This window comes from Pleurodeles waltl, chromosome 4_2 (genome assembly GCF_031143425.1).
Source record: "Pleurodeles waltl isolate 20211129_DDA chromosome 4_2, aPleWal1.hap1.20221129, whole genome shotgun sequence".
NCBI lineage: Eukaryota > Metazoa > Chordata > Amphibia > Caudata > Salamandridae > Pleurodeles > Pleurodeles waltl.
In genome coordinates, this window is record NC_090443.1 from 681079477 (window position 1) to 681098913 (window position 19437).

Sequence of the window (19437 nt, forward strand, 5' to 3'; positions counted from 1 at the left end):
CTTGTCTTGAAGGGCCCTGTTCAGCGGTGCTTGTCTTGAAGGGCCCTGTTCAGCGGTTCTTGACATGTGTCTCCAGGGCACCAGATCCGGACAATATCTGGAGTTCACTCGCCATCCGACTTCTCGCTTGCGGGGCCCTCCTGTGCTGGAGTCCTGGGCCCGTGGGTGTCCTCCTTCACACCCAGAATGGGGCTGGTGGGGCCCTCCTGGGCAGCTCGCCTGCTGCCGGACTTGTCGGCCGTGCTGCCCTTGCCATCCTTCCGTGATTCTCTGTGGCCCTTGCCTCCCTTTGTCGATGTGCCAGGTGACACCCCACTTCCTGACGGTGCCAGGGTAGTGCCTTTGGAGGCTGCCGTCTCTGGCCTCTCGCGCCGGCCCTTGCCTTTCTTAGTTTTTTTCCCAGGGGGTGGGCTGGCTGTCCCTTTACTGCTGGCCGATGTTGCTGCCCTTGAAGGTGGTGGACTCCAATATCCTTGTACTATGTTCCTTGTAGGTCCAGGGGTTGTGGTGGCTGAGGTGCTGATTGGACTCTTACGAGATGGAGGGGGTGGGTCAGGTGATAGAAAGAGGTTAATTTTGGACAGGAAAACATTTTAGGAGCAGTGGGAAGGATAGGTGCAGTGGGTATGGGAGTGGAGGAAGAGGATGTGGTTGTAGGAGAGTCAAGTGTGGTGTCTTTGGGTGCAGGTGCTTGTGACGGAGGCTGTCGTGAGGTAGATGGCTGTTGGGTGGGTGGCTGCCTGCGTTTGTGTGGTTTGGAAGAGGGGGTGACAGACACACTGGGAGAGGACACAGGGGACGTGTAAATGGCAGTGGGGGTGGTGACTGCACGTGTGCGGAGTGTTCTGGTGGGTGTGCTGGTGATGGACGTACTGGCTGATGATGTTGTGCATGCAAGTGTGAGTGGAGACGTCACAGGGAGGGAGGAGGGAGACGAGGAGGAGGGGGACACAGAGGAGGCAGTGGCTGTTGGCATGTCTGCATGTGGATGTTGCTTGTGTGAATGCTTGTGTGATCTGTGGTGCTTATGTCTGGGTGAGCTGCCCTTGGGTGTTGAGGTGTGTGCAGGCTGGTCTGTAGGTGTGTCTGGGATAGGCAGAGGAACAGAGGAGTGGGACTGGGATGAGGAAATTGGAGGAGGGAGGCAGGAGACAGGGACAATGGCTGCCGTCAGTGCTGAAGCCAGAGCGTTGAACGATCGCTGATGGGCAGCCTGACCTGAATGAATGCCCTCCAGGTATGCATTGCTCCGGTGCACCTCCCTTTCTACCCCCTGGATGGCATTCAAAAGGGTAGACTGCCCAACAATGAGCGTCCTGAGGAGGTCAATGACCTCCTCACTGAGGGCAGCAGGGGTAACTGGGGCAGGGCCTGAGGCGCCTGGGGCGAAGGAGATGCCCGCCTTCGTGTGCGAGCGGGCACGGGGCAAACGCTGAGGGGCTGCTGGGAGGGTGGAGCTGGTGCGCTGGGTGGCGGCTGTACCTGTTGTTGCGGTGGGCACGGATGTTGCCGCCACCACAAGGGAGCTCCCTTCCGAGGACGTGTCTGTGTCGCTGATGTCTCCACGTGTCCCCGTTGTGGAGCTCCCCTCGCCCTCCGTCTCACTGGTGAACTCCGAGTCGGTTGCATGGCCCTCCGGGGCCATGTGAGATGCAGCTCCCTCGTGCTCCGATGCCACTTCTCCTCCGCCTGATGATGCTAATGCACACATGTACAGGAAGAGCAGCAAAAAAAGGGGGGGGGAATAAAGACATGTTGAGTGCATGCATTGGCGACACAGTTGGCGGAGAGGACAGACAGAGAAGCCCCCTGCACTACACCGCGCACTTGGGGTACACTACTCAATCATTGGGACTTGGCCTACAAGCCTATGGACGACAACTGCACACATAGGTGGCACAGGGCCATGGATAGCTGTACTTGGCACCCTACAGAGGTGGGGGCCGGGGGCACAGGGCCATGCCTTACGGAGGGGCCTAGCCTACAGAAATCGCCCTGGCCTTGGGATACCCACAGCCCTCCTCCCCCACCCAGACACCTCCACTGCGCGCTAAGATAGCAGAATGTGCTGGTACTCACCCCCTTGTGTCTGCTGTGATGTTCTCACGCGCCCATCCAAATCTGGGTAGGCCACCGCAGGATCCGGGACATCAGGGGGGTCAATTGACGAGTGGCACCCCTCCTACGTTGGGAGGCCATCCCCAGCAGAGCCTCCGCGGTCTTCCTGCTCCCGCGACAGATGTCCTCCCACCTCTTGCGGGAGTGGGTGCCCCGTCTGTTGTGGACCCCCAGGGTCCGGACGTCCTTGGCGATGGCACGCCAAATGTCGATTTTCTGATGGGCGCTGACCTATGTGACATGTACAGGGGGAGAAAATCATATATCATCATTTTCTGCATGCTCGATGTGAGTAGCCCCCCCTCCCCACCCTTGCCATATGGCACATGCTCTCATCTGTCGTGTGATGCATGCCTCATTCGCTCCCCTCCCCACCATCGTTCATCCACCCGACTCAACACAGGCATTGGCCATAAAGTATGGTCCCAGTGTACTTACCAGTTGGTCTGGAGGACCGTAGAGTAGCGCATACTGGGGGAGGACCCCATCCACGAGTTTCTCCAATTCTTCAGAAGTGAAGGCAGGGGCCCTTTCCCCAGTCGCTTGAGCCATTGTCTCTTCCAGACCGAGGTCACAGCAGCACTTGCAGTATAGGTCCTCTCCTGTGGATGATCAGGTATCGAGTGAGTAAGCAGATAGAAAATGGCGGTCACGCCCACGGCGGTGCGTACCGCGACCGCCGGCGCACTTCGTCATTGGCCCCTGAAACCCATAGGGTTCAATGTTAACCAATGCGGCTTTGCGCCGCGGTCTTCGACCGCCTACCGCCACAGTGTGCCACGTCAGCGCATTTACCTCACATCCCATTGTCGCACTTCACAGGTCAGGCAGCCGCAATTTCAAGGGCCCACATGGCTTAATTACTACTGCGTCACACATACCTAGGCCTTGCATCGACACTCATACAAGCCATTCAATGCATTGAGAATCGTGTACTGTGCAAGCTGTGGGAACGTACCTGTGGGTTGATTGACTCTGTGCTCCATGTTGTCCTTCCTAGTCACCGTCCGCTGGGACTTGCGAGGAGACGGAGGAATGTTCCAGTGTACAGACCGCTGGTGGACCTGTCGACAATGGAAGAAAGACATGTCATACTGACATACAGGCTTGACCGAGCCATTATACGGGAATTGTGTGCCCAGCTGGAGCCAGACCTGATATAACCCATCCGCCAACCCACAGGGATCCCCCCTCTAGTGCAGGTGCTGTCAGTACTCCATTTTTTGGCAAGTGGGTCATTTCAAACAACAGTGCCCATTTCTTCAGGGATGTCTCAGCCTATGTTTTCAAAGGTGTTGTCCAGAGTCTTGTCTGCCCTGATGAAATACATGCAGAGCTACATCGTTTTCCCTGAGGTGGGGGATTTGCCTACAGTGAAGGGTGATTTCTATGCCCCTGGACATATTCCCAACATAATAGGTGCCATTGATGGGACCCATGTGTCTTTGGTCCCCCCCAGCAGGAGTGAACAGGTGTACAGGAACAGAAAAAGTTATCATTCCATGAATGTCCAGGTGGTCTGTTTGGCTGACCAGTACATCTCCCATGTAAATGCCAAGTTCCCAGGGTCAGTGCATGACGCGTACATCATGTGAAATAGCAGCATCCCTTACATGATGGAACTACTTCAGAGACACCGTGTGTGGCTAATTGGTGACTCTGGTTACCCCAACCTGCCGTGGCTACTGACCCCAGTGAGGAATCCCAGGACAAGGGCAGAGGAACCGTACAATGATGCCCATGGGCATACTAGGAGGGTGATTGAGCGGACCTTCGGCCTCCTGAAGGCCAGGTTTAGGTGCCTGCACATGACAGGTGGATCCCTAATGTACTCACCAAAGAAGGTGTGTCATATCATCGTGGCCTGCTGTATGCTTCACAACCTGGCTTTGCGACGCCAGGTGCCTTTCCTGCAGGAGGATGGTCCAGATGTTGGTGTTGTGGCAGCTGTGGAGCCTGCGGAGAGTGAAGAGGAGGAAGACGAAGAGGACGACACAGACAACAGGAACACAGTAATACTGCAGTATTTTCAATAACACACAGGTAAGAATCAACACCGGCATATTACATTTACTTAAAGACTACTGCCTCTCTACTGTCTGACCTTTCCCCCCAGTGTATGGTAACTGAGTTTGACTTTCCCTTCCAATTTCAGAGATGTGGGCCCCACTGCGTGACCTCTGCTTTGTTTCCCCATGGGCTACAGCTGTGTGACAGTGGTATGTTGTCATCACAATGTAACTGGACATTTTGGAACGGTTATGTCTAATACATTTGTTTAAAAATACAGGCAGACTCCAGATGAATTTTGTGCAATAAGTGTGTTTATTAAAGAACTCAAATTTGGGAAATTGGAGAAAATCGGTGATGGGTGATGGTGGAGGAATGTCCATGGCAGAGTCCAGATTCTCAGTCTCTCAGGTGCATTGTCCATATGCCTGTGGAATGTGGAGCAGGGGCAGTTTAAGGTTGGACAGGGTGAAAATGTGGGACAGTGGGATGACATCAGGGGGTATCCTTTCCTGGCGGGGGTCTTGGCATCCTACTCTGTCTTCTTACGAGATCTCAGGCCCCGCTTGCGGGGTGGCTCTCCTTCTGCAGGGGGTGGGGTTCGGGTGGCCCGTTGTTGTTGTGTCGGGGCCTCCTGTCCACTAGCGCCGGCGGAGGTGGTAGCCTGTTCTTGGTCCATGCTAGTGACAGGGGCCCTTTGTGGTGCCACATGGCCCCGCAATGTGGTGACAATCTGGTTGAGTGCCACAACGATGGTACCCATTGCGGAACTAATGTTTCTGAGTTCTTCCCGGAACCCTATGTACTGTTCCTCCTGCAGAACCTGGATCTCCTGGAACCTGGCCAGGACCGTCGCCATCGTCTCCTGGGAGTGGTAGTATGCTCCCATGATGGAGGTGAGGGCCTCGTGGAGAGTGGGTTCCCTGGGCCTGTCCCACCCCTGTCGCACAGCAGCCCTCCCAGTTCCCCTGTTTCCCTGGGCCTCTGTCCCCTGGACCGTGTGCCCACTACCACTGCCCCCAGGTCCCTGTTGTTGTTGGGGTGGTGGGTTAACTTGGGTGCCCTGTAGTGGTGGACACACCGCTGATTGACCTGTCCTGGAAACAGAGGCATGGGCCCGCTGGGTGGGTGCTGTGCTGGTGTTCCCAGAGGGGGGTAGGTCTGCTGTGGCCTGTGGCTGTCTGAGGGGAACCGACTGTCCCGAGGTCCCCGATGGGCCGGGCTGGTCATCTGGGTCCAGGGAGACAGAGCTGCTGTCATCACTGGGGGCCTCTTCTGGGGGTGAGATGGACATTTCTGGACCCTCCTGGGCGGTGTGGTGGCGTTCGGGTCCTGCAGGGGTATAAGAGTATGGTTATTGCTTCTGTGTGTGCCATAGCGTGCAATGTGTGGGTGCCCTTGTACCCCAGTGCTGGCATTCCCTTGCAGGAGCAGTTGTGACAGTGGTTTGTGGGGGGGGATGGGTATGTGCAGTGGTCATGCTTAGGTGATGGGTGTCCATGGTTTGTGGTGGCATGCAGGGCTTGGTGTTGGGATGGGTGGGTTGTGCTGGTGAGACATTAGCAAGGAGGATGTGTGATGGGGGGGTGGCGGGGGAGGGTGGGGGTATGAGTTGGCATGCTGGTGGGTGGGGGGGGGGTGAAGTAGTTGAGATTAGACTTACCAGAGTCCATTCCTCCGCTTACTCCTGCGAGGCCCTCAGGATGCAGGATGGCCAAGACCTGTTCCTCCCATGCTGTAAATTCTGGGGGTTGAGGTGGGGGTCCGCCGCCAGTCTTCTGCACCGCGATGTTGTGTCGGGATACCATGGAACGCACCTTCCCCCGTAGGTCGTTCCACCGCTTCCTGATGTCGTCCCGATTTCTGGGATGCTGTCCCACAGCGTTTACCCTGTCCACTATCCTTTGCCATAGCTCCATCTTCCTGGCAATGGTGGTGTGCTGCACCTGTGTCCCGAAGAGCTGGGGCTCTACCCGAAGTATTTCCTCCACCATGACCCTGAGTTCTGCGTCTGAGAACCTGGGGTGTCTTTGGGGTGCCATGGGGTGGTGTGGATGAGGTGTGGGGTGGTGTTTGCGGTGATGAGTGTGGTGAGTGTGGTGGTGTGTGGTGTTTTGTGCGTGGATGTTGTGTGGCTGATGATGTTGCGTGCCTCTGTGTGATGGGGTTGTCAATAGCTGTGCTCTCTCTCTCGCCTTCTCTCAGAATTTCTGGTTGTAGGGGTTTGTGGGTGATGTGGGTGTGTGTTTTATAGTTGATTGGATGTGTGGGTGTGGTGTGTGTATGTGTTTCAGATGTGTGTATTTCAAATTGTCCAATGTGGCTGTGTTTTGGAGCTGGGTGTGTATTTTGACCGCGGCGGTGGTTAACGCCAATGGAATACCGCGGTTGTAAGACCGCTGCGTGGATTCGTGGGTCAGAATGGCATGGGCGTATTTCTGTTGGCGTGACGGTGGAGGTTTAGTCATCGCCAGTTTTTCGCTGACCGTTGGTGTGGCGGACTTCTGTGGATGTCGGGTTTTTGGCGGTTTGCCTGTTGCGGGTCAGAATGACCGTGGCGGTTTACTGCGACCGCAGCGGTGTTATGGCGGTCTTCTGCCCGGCGGTAAGCGCCTTTTACCGCCGAGGTCAGAATGACCCCCCTATATGTCAATCAAGGCTATCTAAATGAGCGACATGTTCCTTGCTATCCTGGAATAAAAGCAAACTGATAAAATGTGTAAAAGTCATTGCTAAAAAGCAGCCTTATCAAAATGAAGAAAATATGAAGAAAACATGAATTATAAAACTAAGCTAAAACAGGGTTGACCAACCCGGGTCTTAGAGGTCTTCAATACACCCTCCTCTTGCCAGTTAGAGTAGGCAGATTTAAAAAACCCATTTTAAAATACTAGAAGCAATAAAATATCTAATATTCTAAAGGCAATAAAAGGTTTACACCAACAAGCAGAGCAAAAAATTAAGATGAGCCATTTAATAATAGTCAATTTGTTTAACAGAAAGACTGAATTTAAAAGTCATCAGAGGCACCCATTAATGTCATCCAACACATCAATAGAAAGGGAGTCCAAAAAGGATTCTGCATCTGCAGACAACAGAACCTTTAAAGGATTTTTGAGTAAATCAAAGAAACAAGCATGGCTCAAAGCCTCAGCCTCCGCCAAGGAAGTAGCACCTTATGCAATTCCCACAGTTATAGAGCCAGACAAAGACATCATAGGAGACGTAGCTTCCATATCCATGTAAGATGGCTCATAAAAGGTATCTTAGAGCAACTGTAGGGATGTCTCCTTTAATGAACCCTCAACTGGAACATCACAATATTCATGTCTATAGAAAGTACCAAGTGCTGTGCACGACGCACATTCAGTGCATACTCTAGAGGGCACCAAAGACAGCAGAACACAGGCTACACTAATTAGAACCAAACCAGTCGAAATGACAAAGACAAGTTGTTGTTTAGTTCCTCCAATAAGCATACTTCAATTAACTATGTCATGCCTTCATGACACAACTGGATGTGTGGTAGCTCCACCACCACCATTTAGCTTTGAAATGGGACATCCATTGCGGAGCAAAAAGAGCAATAGAAAAAACCCTGATTAATGCCAATACAAGTGGTATGCCTCCAAAAACACTTGATAGTAAATGGATGAATGATGGCATCACTCCAAAAACAGGCTGGAAAGTGCTGACAAAACCAGACCCCATTGCCTTCAAATAATGCACAGCACCTCCAGTGTAGGAAGCATTAAAAATGCAGCCCATAAGTTCACCACAGTGCCTTGGAAAGATAGTAATTGAAAGTGACTGTATCAGTCAGTCATTACCCTTTATTTTGGCGTTCACCATGAAAGAAGAAGCAAATAAATACTTTAAAACTAGAAGTCAGTATAGGTAATAAAAAGTAATAAACATTCATAAGAATTAAAGGGGAGAAGAACAAAAGAAGCAAGCAATCACCATATGAATACAAGGAAATTAATTGCGAATTAGTAAAACTCTAAACTCTATGATATCACACTAAGTCAGACAAAATGTCAACAGGCTCTGTTAGGTTTAACAAGCAATTATGATCCCATAAAAGAATCCTGGCACTAAACAGAGGTAGCATAGTATATAAAAGCTGCCTAATGCTAAAAAGAGACAGCAAAATGAAGAGTGCCTAATTCTTTCTCATAGCGGTATACAGAGAATCATTTGTGCTGCAAATTTTTACCTTTATGGCAGCTCAACCTCTACATCCCTTCCAATGGTTGGCAGCAAGTTGTTTTTTTCATAATTCGCCACATTGTAAATAGGTACCTTGACACAGCAAGCACTATGCCTCTGCTGCTGTCTGATTGCACAATTCTACAGGTTTCCAAGTGCTGGGTAGTTCCAAGTTTCCTGCAGATTGGAACCAACTGTTTAGCCCTAAGACTTGTTATACTCTAGGCAAAAAAATATGGCATGTACCACAGTTTTGGCATCAAGTCCGCAGAACAGACAATCCTGCTGTGCTGGATTATCGGAACATGCCTACTCACAAGTAAATGTACACAGTGATAAAGACCCATACCTGAATAGTACATAAAGCTTTCTACCCAAGTTGGGTTCAATTTCATCAAGAACCCCTTTGGCTTCATAGCAATCTTTTATCCATAAGAAAGAGTTCATCAGTGTGCCCAAGGCTGAGCTAGTCATAAGGGTATTTATTTAGAAAATCTTGAAGCTTCTTTTGAGCTCCAATTTGGAGATTAATGTGCTTTCCCCACATTGATCAAGGAATCTCTTACATATATAACTGAGTATCTCTTCTATCCCAAGATGATAAGAAAGCAGCTCAGGGATTGCCCAGACCCTTCTCCTGTACAATAATGGTCATATGGCAATCCCTTCCGAAATTGGCCTGAGCCCCATATTCAGCCTTAGAGGGATCATCGGAGTGCTAACCGGGAGACTTAACAACTAAAAAATGATTCTCACCCACTTCTAGGGTAATGACAGCCTTATGTCCCCAGACCTCCGCACCATAAAGAGTAGAGCCCAGTGCTTGATAAGTATAAATCTGTCTTACTGGGGAAATTGATTTAAAGAAGGACATCAGATGAATCTTCAGCAACCCACCAACATGTTGCTCTAGATTGAGCCTTCGCTTGGAAATGATTTCTGCCCAATCCCACTGCTCATTGAGGGTGATTCCAAGGTACTCAAAAATGTGTACCTGCTCCAACGATGTACCATTCAGGGTAGGATGGGGTTGCTTTATGCAGCACATATTGAATCCCATATATTTTGTTTTTCCCACGTTTATTTCCAGGACCCTCTCTGTACAAAAGCTGCTAAATTCTGGATGCCCATGGGTGCCTTAGGTAGATGTGTGTCATCCGCGAAGATTAGCGTATGCACCTTCAGATTACCTACTCTAGGAGCGTCATTATCAAACCAGTTGAAGATTATTAATATACAAAGTGTAGATTGTTGGGGCAAAGAGAGAGTCCTGCCTTAAGCCACTATTAACCAGAAATGGGTTGGTCACTCCTCCAAGCTGACCACATCAGAGCTGAGCAAAATTCTGATGGTGGAGTCTATCAATAGCTATGCATAAATAAGTAGGAACACCCATCTCAGCTTGCACCTGCCACAAAGCTTTTCTTGGGATCACATCGAACGCAGATCTCATGTGATAAAGACCATGTAGAGTCTACCACCCACAAGAGCTATGGTTTTCCAATATAATAGCTGAAACCTAAACACTTGGTCTACAGTAGACGTGCAGTTGTGAAATTCTGCTTGCGAGAGACTTATGATATCATCAGCCTCCATTCACTCTTGTAATCCTTCGAGAATGACTCTACTAAATCATTTTTGCGCAGTGTCTTTGAGGCTAATGGGTCTATAATTGTTTGGCAGCAGTGAAGAACCCTTCTTAAGTATAGGGATTATTTCAGCCCCTGCCCAAGATGAAGGAATGAGCATCCCATCTATAATGGCATTAAATAGTGGTGTGAAATATGGACCCTAGACCTCAGTTTCAGTAAAAAACAGATTGCCAGGAATCTTTTTCAATGCCTGGTGCCTTGGGAGGAATCATCTTCTTTATGCCGAAATCACTAACTTACTAGTGATGATGGGGTACACATCACTAAGTAAGGCTCCCTCTGAACCTACTGTGGGGAGGCTTTTCACCAGTGCTGGCAATGAACTGGCTCCCGATATCAGGGAGTAAAGATTTGAAAAATGTGCGATCCATATATCTGTAGCAATGTTTTTTCCAACATTACCAACACCTGTGGTCCTAGTATCCACTATATTCCCGAACGTAGTTTGATCATTATCTTTGCTGGCAACCAGTAGGGCCTGCCATCTCTCTTGGTCCCAGGCCCTCTTTGCATTACTAACAGCCTTTTTACAGACTGTTCTCTTAGCTCGAATCACGCTTCTATCAGGATTTACTCAAGATGATTAATGTAAGTTTGTCAGCTCTCCAGTGACTATAGAACCACAGAGGTATATTTCTCCTGACCCCTGCATATTTGGCTTCTACATATACATTTGTTTTTAAACCTTCACATAACTTGTCATGAACTTCCCCAATCCTTGCTATGGATTCTCCCTGGCCCATAAGGTGATCTATATTGCACAAGCCTCCTACACTCTGCTCCATCAACTTGTAAATAGACTTGACTGATTCCTGTGAACGTGCTGTTACTCCATTTAATTCTACCCTTGTTTGATGCTAGTTGAATCCTGCCATCTAGAGGATCTGACTGAGTGACTGTCGCCCTACTAACTCGAAGATCCATATCAAGAGCGAAGGCATTATAGTCAGTGTCATGCCTTGTTATAATTTTCAAGCCAGCGACTTTATCTTTGGCAGATGACCTCACCATTTGCAATTTGAATGTTTCACGAGTAGATGTAAACAAGAAGTGTTTTTGAAAGAATAGTGCTTTCAGTCTGCTCAGCTTGTCGAAGTTTACATTAAAGGTAGCAATGGAAGGCCACAAACCTCCTACCTTACTCTCGTGCTTGGGTGGGAGTAACACATTTCCACAGCAGGTTACTATATGAGAAACTGGAATTACATGTGGGACACCTGCTCTCATCCCAGAGCGGCCTTGATCACTCAACATTAAGTAACTTCCATTTGAAAGTAATTGTAACATTTAAGAATCAAGGGGATGCAAACTCCCTTCAAATAATATGTTAAATTAGCTGCTGACTCATTACAAAAGTCGTGCAGTGTCACCTGTTTACAAATTATTGATTGGCTTATGGAAGTTTCACAATCACTACCACTAAGAAATACTTCCTTTCCCAGTCATACATTTATATTCGAAAGGCAGATCCTACACCTCATATAGAAAACTACCAGAAAATGTTTCAAACATGAAGTGAATTGAAAAGTCGATATTGTCAGGAAGATTACTCTATGTACAAACCATAATGATGATGATATTTCAGCCACTGTAAAAGGCAATTTTTCTACTTTTTCAATAATAAGTGTTGTGTATGTTGCATCCTTCTTTACCATTATTTGTTGTTTGTGTTTTAGGTTAAATGGTGAAAATAACTATTTCGAGTTCATGTGCCTCCAGTGCCTGCGGTTCAATTTCAAAACCTGTAATGTCCAACTAAGCCACATGATCGATATATGTTGACTCTGCCCATGTTGTAAAATCAACATGTCATTTTGTATAATGTCTATACAGATGACACAATGTTGTTCACTGTGTAAATGAGAGTGTACAACATATTCATACCTTTAGTAACAACAGCTAAAGCTTTCTCTAAGTTGCCTGATCTATTTGCCTGAAATGAGCAGCAGCTTCCATTTGAGAAAGCTTCCATATTTCATTGTATATTGTATACAAGAATCTTTAGTGTGGTTTTCTAGGACCCAACAAGAAATCTTGCCAATCCATGGTCTCAGAAAAGAGAGAGATGTTCACTTATAGCTGTCAATGTAGAATGCTGTAACCCTTGTTGGCATAACTTGGTCACGCTATATGTAGTGACAATCCCTGCATGTTTTCCCCAACAGAATGAGGGTCCAGTTTACTTGCTGTGTAGAGTTTATAAAACTTGTATGACAACTATTTGTCCACTGGCCACAATAACCACCCGTTGGTACCTGAAAGTGTTGAGTTAAATGTACCATTTATGACCATACCATTGAGCTGTTCTTCAGTAGAAATAATCAAACATTGACAATTGTCAAATTCTGCAGTTTAAAGGATATTGGGCACATTCATATCTTTTACTTTTGCTAAACCTAGGCAAGTTGACTGTTGAATAGTGTTGTTCAGAAAATAAGGAATGAAACAAGCTTTAGGTAAGGTATCCATGCTCTGTACTTGCCAGTCTTTGTGAAGACAAGAGTTGCTGCAGTTGAATGGGAACTGGTAGACACCTCCAAAGGCGGTTCATCATAAACAACTCTGTTGCGTTGAGATGTAGTAGAGGACTGAAGACCTATGACTGGTACATTTCTGGTACTTGTGGCTGTAATTGGAATCAACAGCGCTGGTTAGTGTTTGAAGAGATATCCACAGTTTAGCAGTGAGAGGGGATAGGGAACAACCCAGGAATCCTCTAGGTCTGCTGTTTAGGAATGGCCACAGGATGCAATTTGAGTTGATTCATGGAGACAATGTGTTTGTCTTTGCTACCAGCAAGTAGTGGTAGGATCCCGGCTCTGGTACCTTGCATTCCAAGAACTGGCACAAGTGCATGGGAGGATTGGTCGATTTGCTTCTTCACCGCAATCTTCTACTAGATCCCCAACTTTTGAAATCCAGCCTATAGATGTTTGTGAATCTCTCATTCCAAAATTGGTGGCATGTCTAGTAGAATGTGTATCTCAGAACTGTATTTCTTACAAGACAGTGGGACATTATTTTATGTCAAAAAGAGTTTCTCTGCCACTGCGCCAGGACCATCAAGATGTGGAACAAACATTGGAATGGCAAATAGGACTTCATATGGGGTACGGCCACCCAAAGATCTTCTAGGCAGATCATTTAATGCTCTCTAGACCACATACAGGTGATGGATCCAACTACAACCTGAACGTAATACCCTGGCTGTTAAGGATTCCCTTAAGTCTAGTTTTTTTATTTTCCTCATCAAGTTTCCCTCAGGATGACACTCCACTGGGGCTATCACGGCATCTTGACAGAGTCAGTCTCAACAGTCTCATGCCGCTCGCGAGGGAATGCAGGCCGGTCACTGAGTTGCACGGACCCCAGGTACAGTACCTTGGAAAACAAGGAAACAAAGACGTTGCATGGAGTCGGGGAGGTGAGATGTCTTTGTAGTGCACAAGACCCTGCCTTTCCTACCCTGGCCCCAGACACACTCCAGGGGATTGGTGACTGCTTTGTGTAAGGACAGACACAGCCCTATTCAGGTGCAAGTGTCAGTTCCTCCCTCCACTCTTGCTCAGGAAGACCCATCAAAATATGCAGGGCACACCTCAGCTCCTTTGTTGTGACTGTCTAGAGTGAATTCACAAACAGTCCAACTGTCATCCTGATCCAGACGTGTATTCCGCAGAAAGGCAGAGGCACAAAATGGTTAAGCAAGATAATGCCCACTTTCTAAAAGTTGCATTTTCAAACTTACAGTTTAAAAATCAACTTAAAAAAAAGATGTATTTTTAAATTGTGAATTCACAGACCCCAAACTCCAAATCCTTATCTGCTCCCAATGGGAAATTACGCTTAAAAGATATTTCTAGGCGACCCCCCTGTTACCCTATGGGAGAGCTAGCCCTTGTAATAGTGAACACTGAATTAAGCAGTATTTCACTGTAAGGACATGTACAACACTCCAGTATATTTCCTACCTTTTAAATACACTGCAGCCTGCCCACGGGGCTGCCTTGGGCCTACCTTAGTGGTGGTGTACATGTTGAACGAGAGGGGCGTGCATCAGTATGCTGTGGCAAGTGTGAGACATGTTTGCATGGCAACTCATGTGGGTGGCACAATCAGTGCTGTATGCCCACTAGTAGCATTTGATTTATCGGCCCTGGGCACACATGGTGCACTATATTAGTGATTTCCTAGAAATCAAATATGCCAATCATGGATAAACCAATCATCAATACATTTTAGACAAACAGCATATGCACTTTAGCACTAGTTAGCAGTGGTAAAGTGCCCAGAGTACTAAAGCCAACAAAAACAGGTCAGAAAAAATAGTAGGAAGAAGACAAACAGTTTGGGGATAGCCCCACAAAAAAGGTGCGGTCCAACAAAGAAGAATAATGCACTACTGCACTCAGGGCTCCCAGGGTATCCCTATAAGCTATAGAGGTAAAAGCAGGGCCCTGGTCTGGATGGAATGCACCAACTGCTGATGTCCCAGTGAAGACTTGCAAATCTTAAATAACAGTGTGAGTGTAAGCCAGTCATTGTGGTCACACACAAAGGAATCTAGAGCACAAGTCTACAGCGAGTAGAATATTTTTGTATGCACTATCAGAATTTAAATGATCACAATGGTCCAGGTACACATATTGCAAAGACTTATTTGAGACTGAGGTGGGTGACTGTGATGGGCTCTTTATGACAAAAAAAGCAGAAACAATACCTTCATGAGCTGCTTGAATTAATTCTAGTCTGCGGTCTTGGCTGGGGAAAACACGACCACCTACCCCTGGAATTGTTACATAAGGAATGTTTTGGGCACTTAAGAGGTTGTAATATTTTGCTGGATATTCTTTGGGTAAGGGGTTGCCATCAGCTGAGGCATTCACTGCAGCCAGAATTTTATCATCCACTGTTGTGTGGAAAACAGTCATTGCAGCTACAGTTGGAGTAACAGCTGAAGATTTGGCTGTTTCAATAGCATTCCAACACATTGATGATCCAATGTATGTATTATATGGTCCCATGACAGTTTGTCTTTGAACTCTGCCAACTACCCTCAGAGCATTTTAAGCTTGAGGTTGTTTCCTTTGGAGTCTCTAAATCCATCAAGGTACCAGTAGTGCAGATTTTCATTAAAAGACTTGACACAATAGTATGAATCACACACAATGAGTGTTGGGAATTCAGGATCTGCATGTTCCAGAGAAAGAAAGAAATGTTTTTAGTTCAGACAGCTGTGCAGTGCAATCCCATAGGGACTGCATAACAATCTGTTGAGGGCTGAATTTTCCATCCCTCATAACTCCATAAACAGCTGCACAAGCCACGTGGTATTGATGTTTAGTACCTACAACAGGTTGTGCTAAACCATAAGTGTGAATAATATATTTATACTGATCAAGAGGCATGATGTTAGTGGGCATAGGGTACTTCATTTGGTATTGGACAAACTCTTGAGTTTGTAACTTTGAGTGAAAGACATAGGCCCTCATTACAACCCTGGCGGTAAATCCTACTTACTGCCGTGCAGAAGACCGCCAACATAATGCTGCGGCCGCGGAATTCCGCTACAGGTATTACGACCCACAGCTCGGAATCCGCCACAATACAGACACCCACACAAGTCCACCACACCAAAGGTCAGTGATAAACTGGTGATAACAAAACCGACACTGTCACACCAACAAGAATACGCCCACACTATCACGACACACGAATCAACGCAGCGGACTTTCAACCGCGGTAAACCATTGGTGGTACACACCGCCGTGCTCAAAATACACACACACACTTACAAAAAACAACCACATTGGACAATTCGAAATACACACACCTGATACACATACACACACCACACCCACAACACTATAAAACACACACCCACGTTACCCACAAACACTTACAACCAGAAATATTAAGCAGGCCAGAGAGATACACTACCTTAAACAACAGCAACATCCACAGACACACAACACCATCACTTACAAAACATCCATGCACCTCAAACAACACACACCAACACATCCCCTCATACATCACAACAGACACCACCTCACACATCACCCACCCCACATCATGGCACCTCAAAGACACCCCAAGTTCTTTGAGGAGGAGCTCAGGGTCATGGTGGAGGAAATTGTCCGGGTAGATCCACAGCTATTCGGATCACAGGTGCAGCACACCTCCATTGCAAGGAAGATGGAGCTATGGCAGAGAATTGTCGACAGGGTCAACGCAGTGGGACAGCATCCAAGAACACGGGATGACATCAGGAAGAGGTGGAACGACCTACGGGGGAAGGTGCGTTCTGTGGTCTCCAGACACCTGATTGCAGTACAGAGGACTGGCGGTGGATCCCCACCTCCTCCCCCACAACTAACAACATGGGAGGAGCAAGTCTTGGCAATACTGCATCCTGAGGGCCTCGCAGGAGTTTCTGGAGGACTCGACTCTGGTAAGTCATATTTTTACTACTTTATCTCCCACCCTACCTGCATGCCATCACATACTCCACCCTTACCCTCACACCCATCACCCCAACAACCCACAGATACCCCACCAACACAACCCACACATCCCAAAAACAAGCCCTGCAGGTAACACCAATGCATGGACACCCATCACCAAAACATGTCCAGTACATATACCCACACAGACCCCTAACCAACTATCACACAAGGACCAAGCCAAGAATGTAAGCACTGGAGTAGAGGGTCACTCACCCATTGCACACAATGGCACACACAGATGCAATAAATATGCTTTTACACCCCTACTGGACCCCTAGCCAACGTCACCGGACAGGAGGTGCCAGACATATCCAGTCCCCCCACAGAAGAGGCCCACATTGATGACAGCAGCTCTGCACAACTAGATCAAGATGACCAGCCCGGCCCATTAGGGACCACAGGACAGTCGGTTCCCCTGACACAGTCACAAACCACCACAGAACCTCCCCCCCTCAGGAAACACCAGCACAGCACCCACCCAGCGGGCCTATCCCTCTGTCCCCAGGACACGTCAATCAGCAGTGTGTCCACCACTACAGGGAACCCAGGCAACCCTACTAACACAGGACGATCAGGGACCTGGGGGCAATGGCAGTGGGCACACGGTTCAGGGGACAGAGGCACAGGATAACAGGGAAGCTGGGAGGACTGCTGTGCACAGGCCCAGGGAACCCACTCTCCACGAGGCCCTCTCCAACATCATTGGAGCTTACCATCATTCCCAGGACACAATGGCAACGGTACTGGCCAAGTTTCAAGAGACCCAGCGGCTGCAGGAGGAACACTACCTTGGGATCAGGGAGGACTTGAAGTCCATTAACAACACCCTGGTCACCATTGCAGGGGTGCTGCAAGACCTTGTCAACACCAAGAGGGACACAGTGGCACACAAGGGGCCCCTGACACTAGCCTGGACGATGAACAGCCCTCCACCTCCGCCGGTGCTATTGTAGGCACCGCCACAGGAATACAACACCAGCACCCCACACCCTGCAGATGGAGAACCACCCCACAAACGGTCCCTGAGATCCAGGAACAAGACAGAGAACATTAACAAGACCCCCACCAGGAAATGAGACCCCCCTGAATGTCACCCTTCTGTCCCACTTTGTCACCCTGTCCATCTTTCAACTGCCATTGCACCACTTCCTATGTCCCTTTGGACTATGCACCTGTGAAACAAATAGACTGGACTCTGCCATGGACATTCCTCTACCATCCCCCCAGCCCATTTTACAACCCCGTCCACTTATTAGCACAGAAATAAACACACTTCAATCACAAAACAATCTGGAGTCAGTCTGTGCTTTCACAAATGTGTAATTGCAATAACCATGGAATATAGAAATGTCAATTTACTTGTGCACATACCAATGTAACACAGCTGTAGGCCAGGAGGAAACATAGCAGAGGGCACAAAGTGGGACCCAGATCTGTGAAATGGAAAGGCAAAGTGACAAGTCAGGTCAGGGTCCATACACTGAGTGAAAATTACAGACTTATGCTAGTTCAAACAATAGTATGAGATGTGGGAGGCAGTGACATCTTCTTACCTGTGTCTCACTGAAAGTATTGCATGATTATGTTGTTTCGGTTGTCGATAACCTTTTCTTCTGCCTCCTCTTCTTCACTGTCCACAGGCTCCACAGCTGCCACAAGACCACCATCTGGCCCATCCTCCTGCATAAAAGGCACCTGCCGTCGCAAAGCCAGGTTGTGCAGCATACAGCAGGCCACAATTATCTGGCACACTTTCTTTGGTGAGTAGTATAGGGAACCACCTGTCATATGGAGGCACTGGAATCTGGCCTTCAGGAGGCTGAAGGTGCGTTCGATCACCCTCCTAGTTCACCCTTATGCCTCATTGTAGCGTTCCTCTGCCCTTGTCCTGGGATTCCTCACTGGGGTCAGTAGCCATGACAGGTTGGGGTAACCAGAGTCACCTGCAAATATCGAGGGACAACTGTTAGACACACACTAACCCATAGGGACAACCCCAGACCCAGACACCTATTCACACTGTATTGGGTCCTTGGCCTCACCTATTAGCCACACATGGTGCCTCTGGAGTTACCCCATCACATAAGGGATGCTGCTATTCCTCAAAATGTAAGCGTCATGCACTGAGCCAGGAAACTTGGCATTCACATGGGAGATGCACTGGTCTGCCAAACGCACCATCTGCACATTCATCGAATGGTAGCTCTTCCCGTTTCTGTACACCTGTTCACTCCTGCGTGGGGGTACTAATGCCACATGTGTCCCATCAATGGCACCAATGATGTTGGGGTATGTCCCAGGGCATAGAAGTCACCTTTCACTGTGGGCAAATCCTCCACCTGAGGGAACACGATGTAGCTGCGCATGTGTTTCAGCAGGGCAGACAACACTCTGGACAACACGTTAGAGAACATTGTCTGGGACATCCCTGATGCAATGGCCACTGTTGTTTGAAATGAACCACTTGCCAGGAAATGGAGTACTGACAGGACCTGCACTAGAGGGGGTATCCCTGTGGGATGGCGGGTAGCTGACATCAGGTCTGGCTCCAACTGGACACACAGTTCCTGGATTGTTGCACGATCAAGTCTGTATGTGACTATGATGTGTGTCTCTTCCATTGTCGACAGGTCCACCAGGGGTCTGTACACCGGAGGATGCCGCCATCTCTTCACCTGCCCCAGCAGACATGCCCTATGGAGGAGAACAGAGACCAGAGAGTCAGCCAACACTGAGGTATCACAAAATGTAATTTGCTGAAAATTTTGTAATCCGCAATGTGCCTGTAACTGTGTGTATTCCAGGCCTAGATAGGTGTGACGCAGTTATTAATAATGCCATGTGGCACCCTGAAATGGTGGCTGCCTGACCTGTAAGGTGGGACAAGGGTATATGAGGTAACTGCGCTGGTGTTGTACACCGTCGCGGTGGGCGGT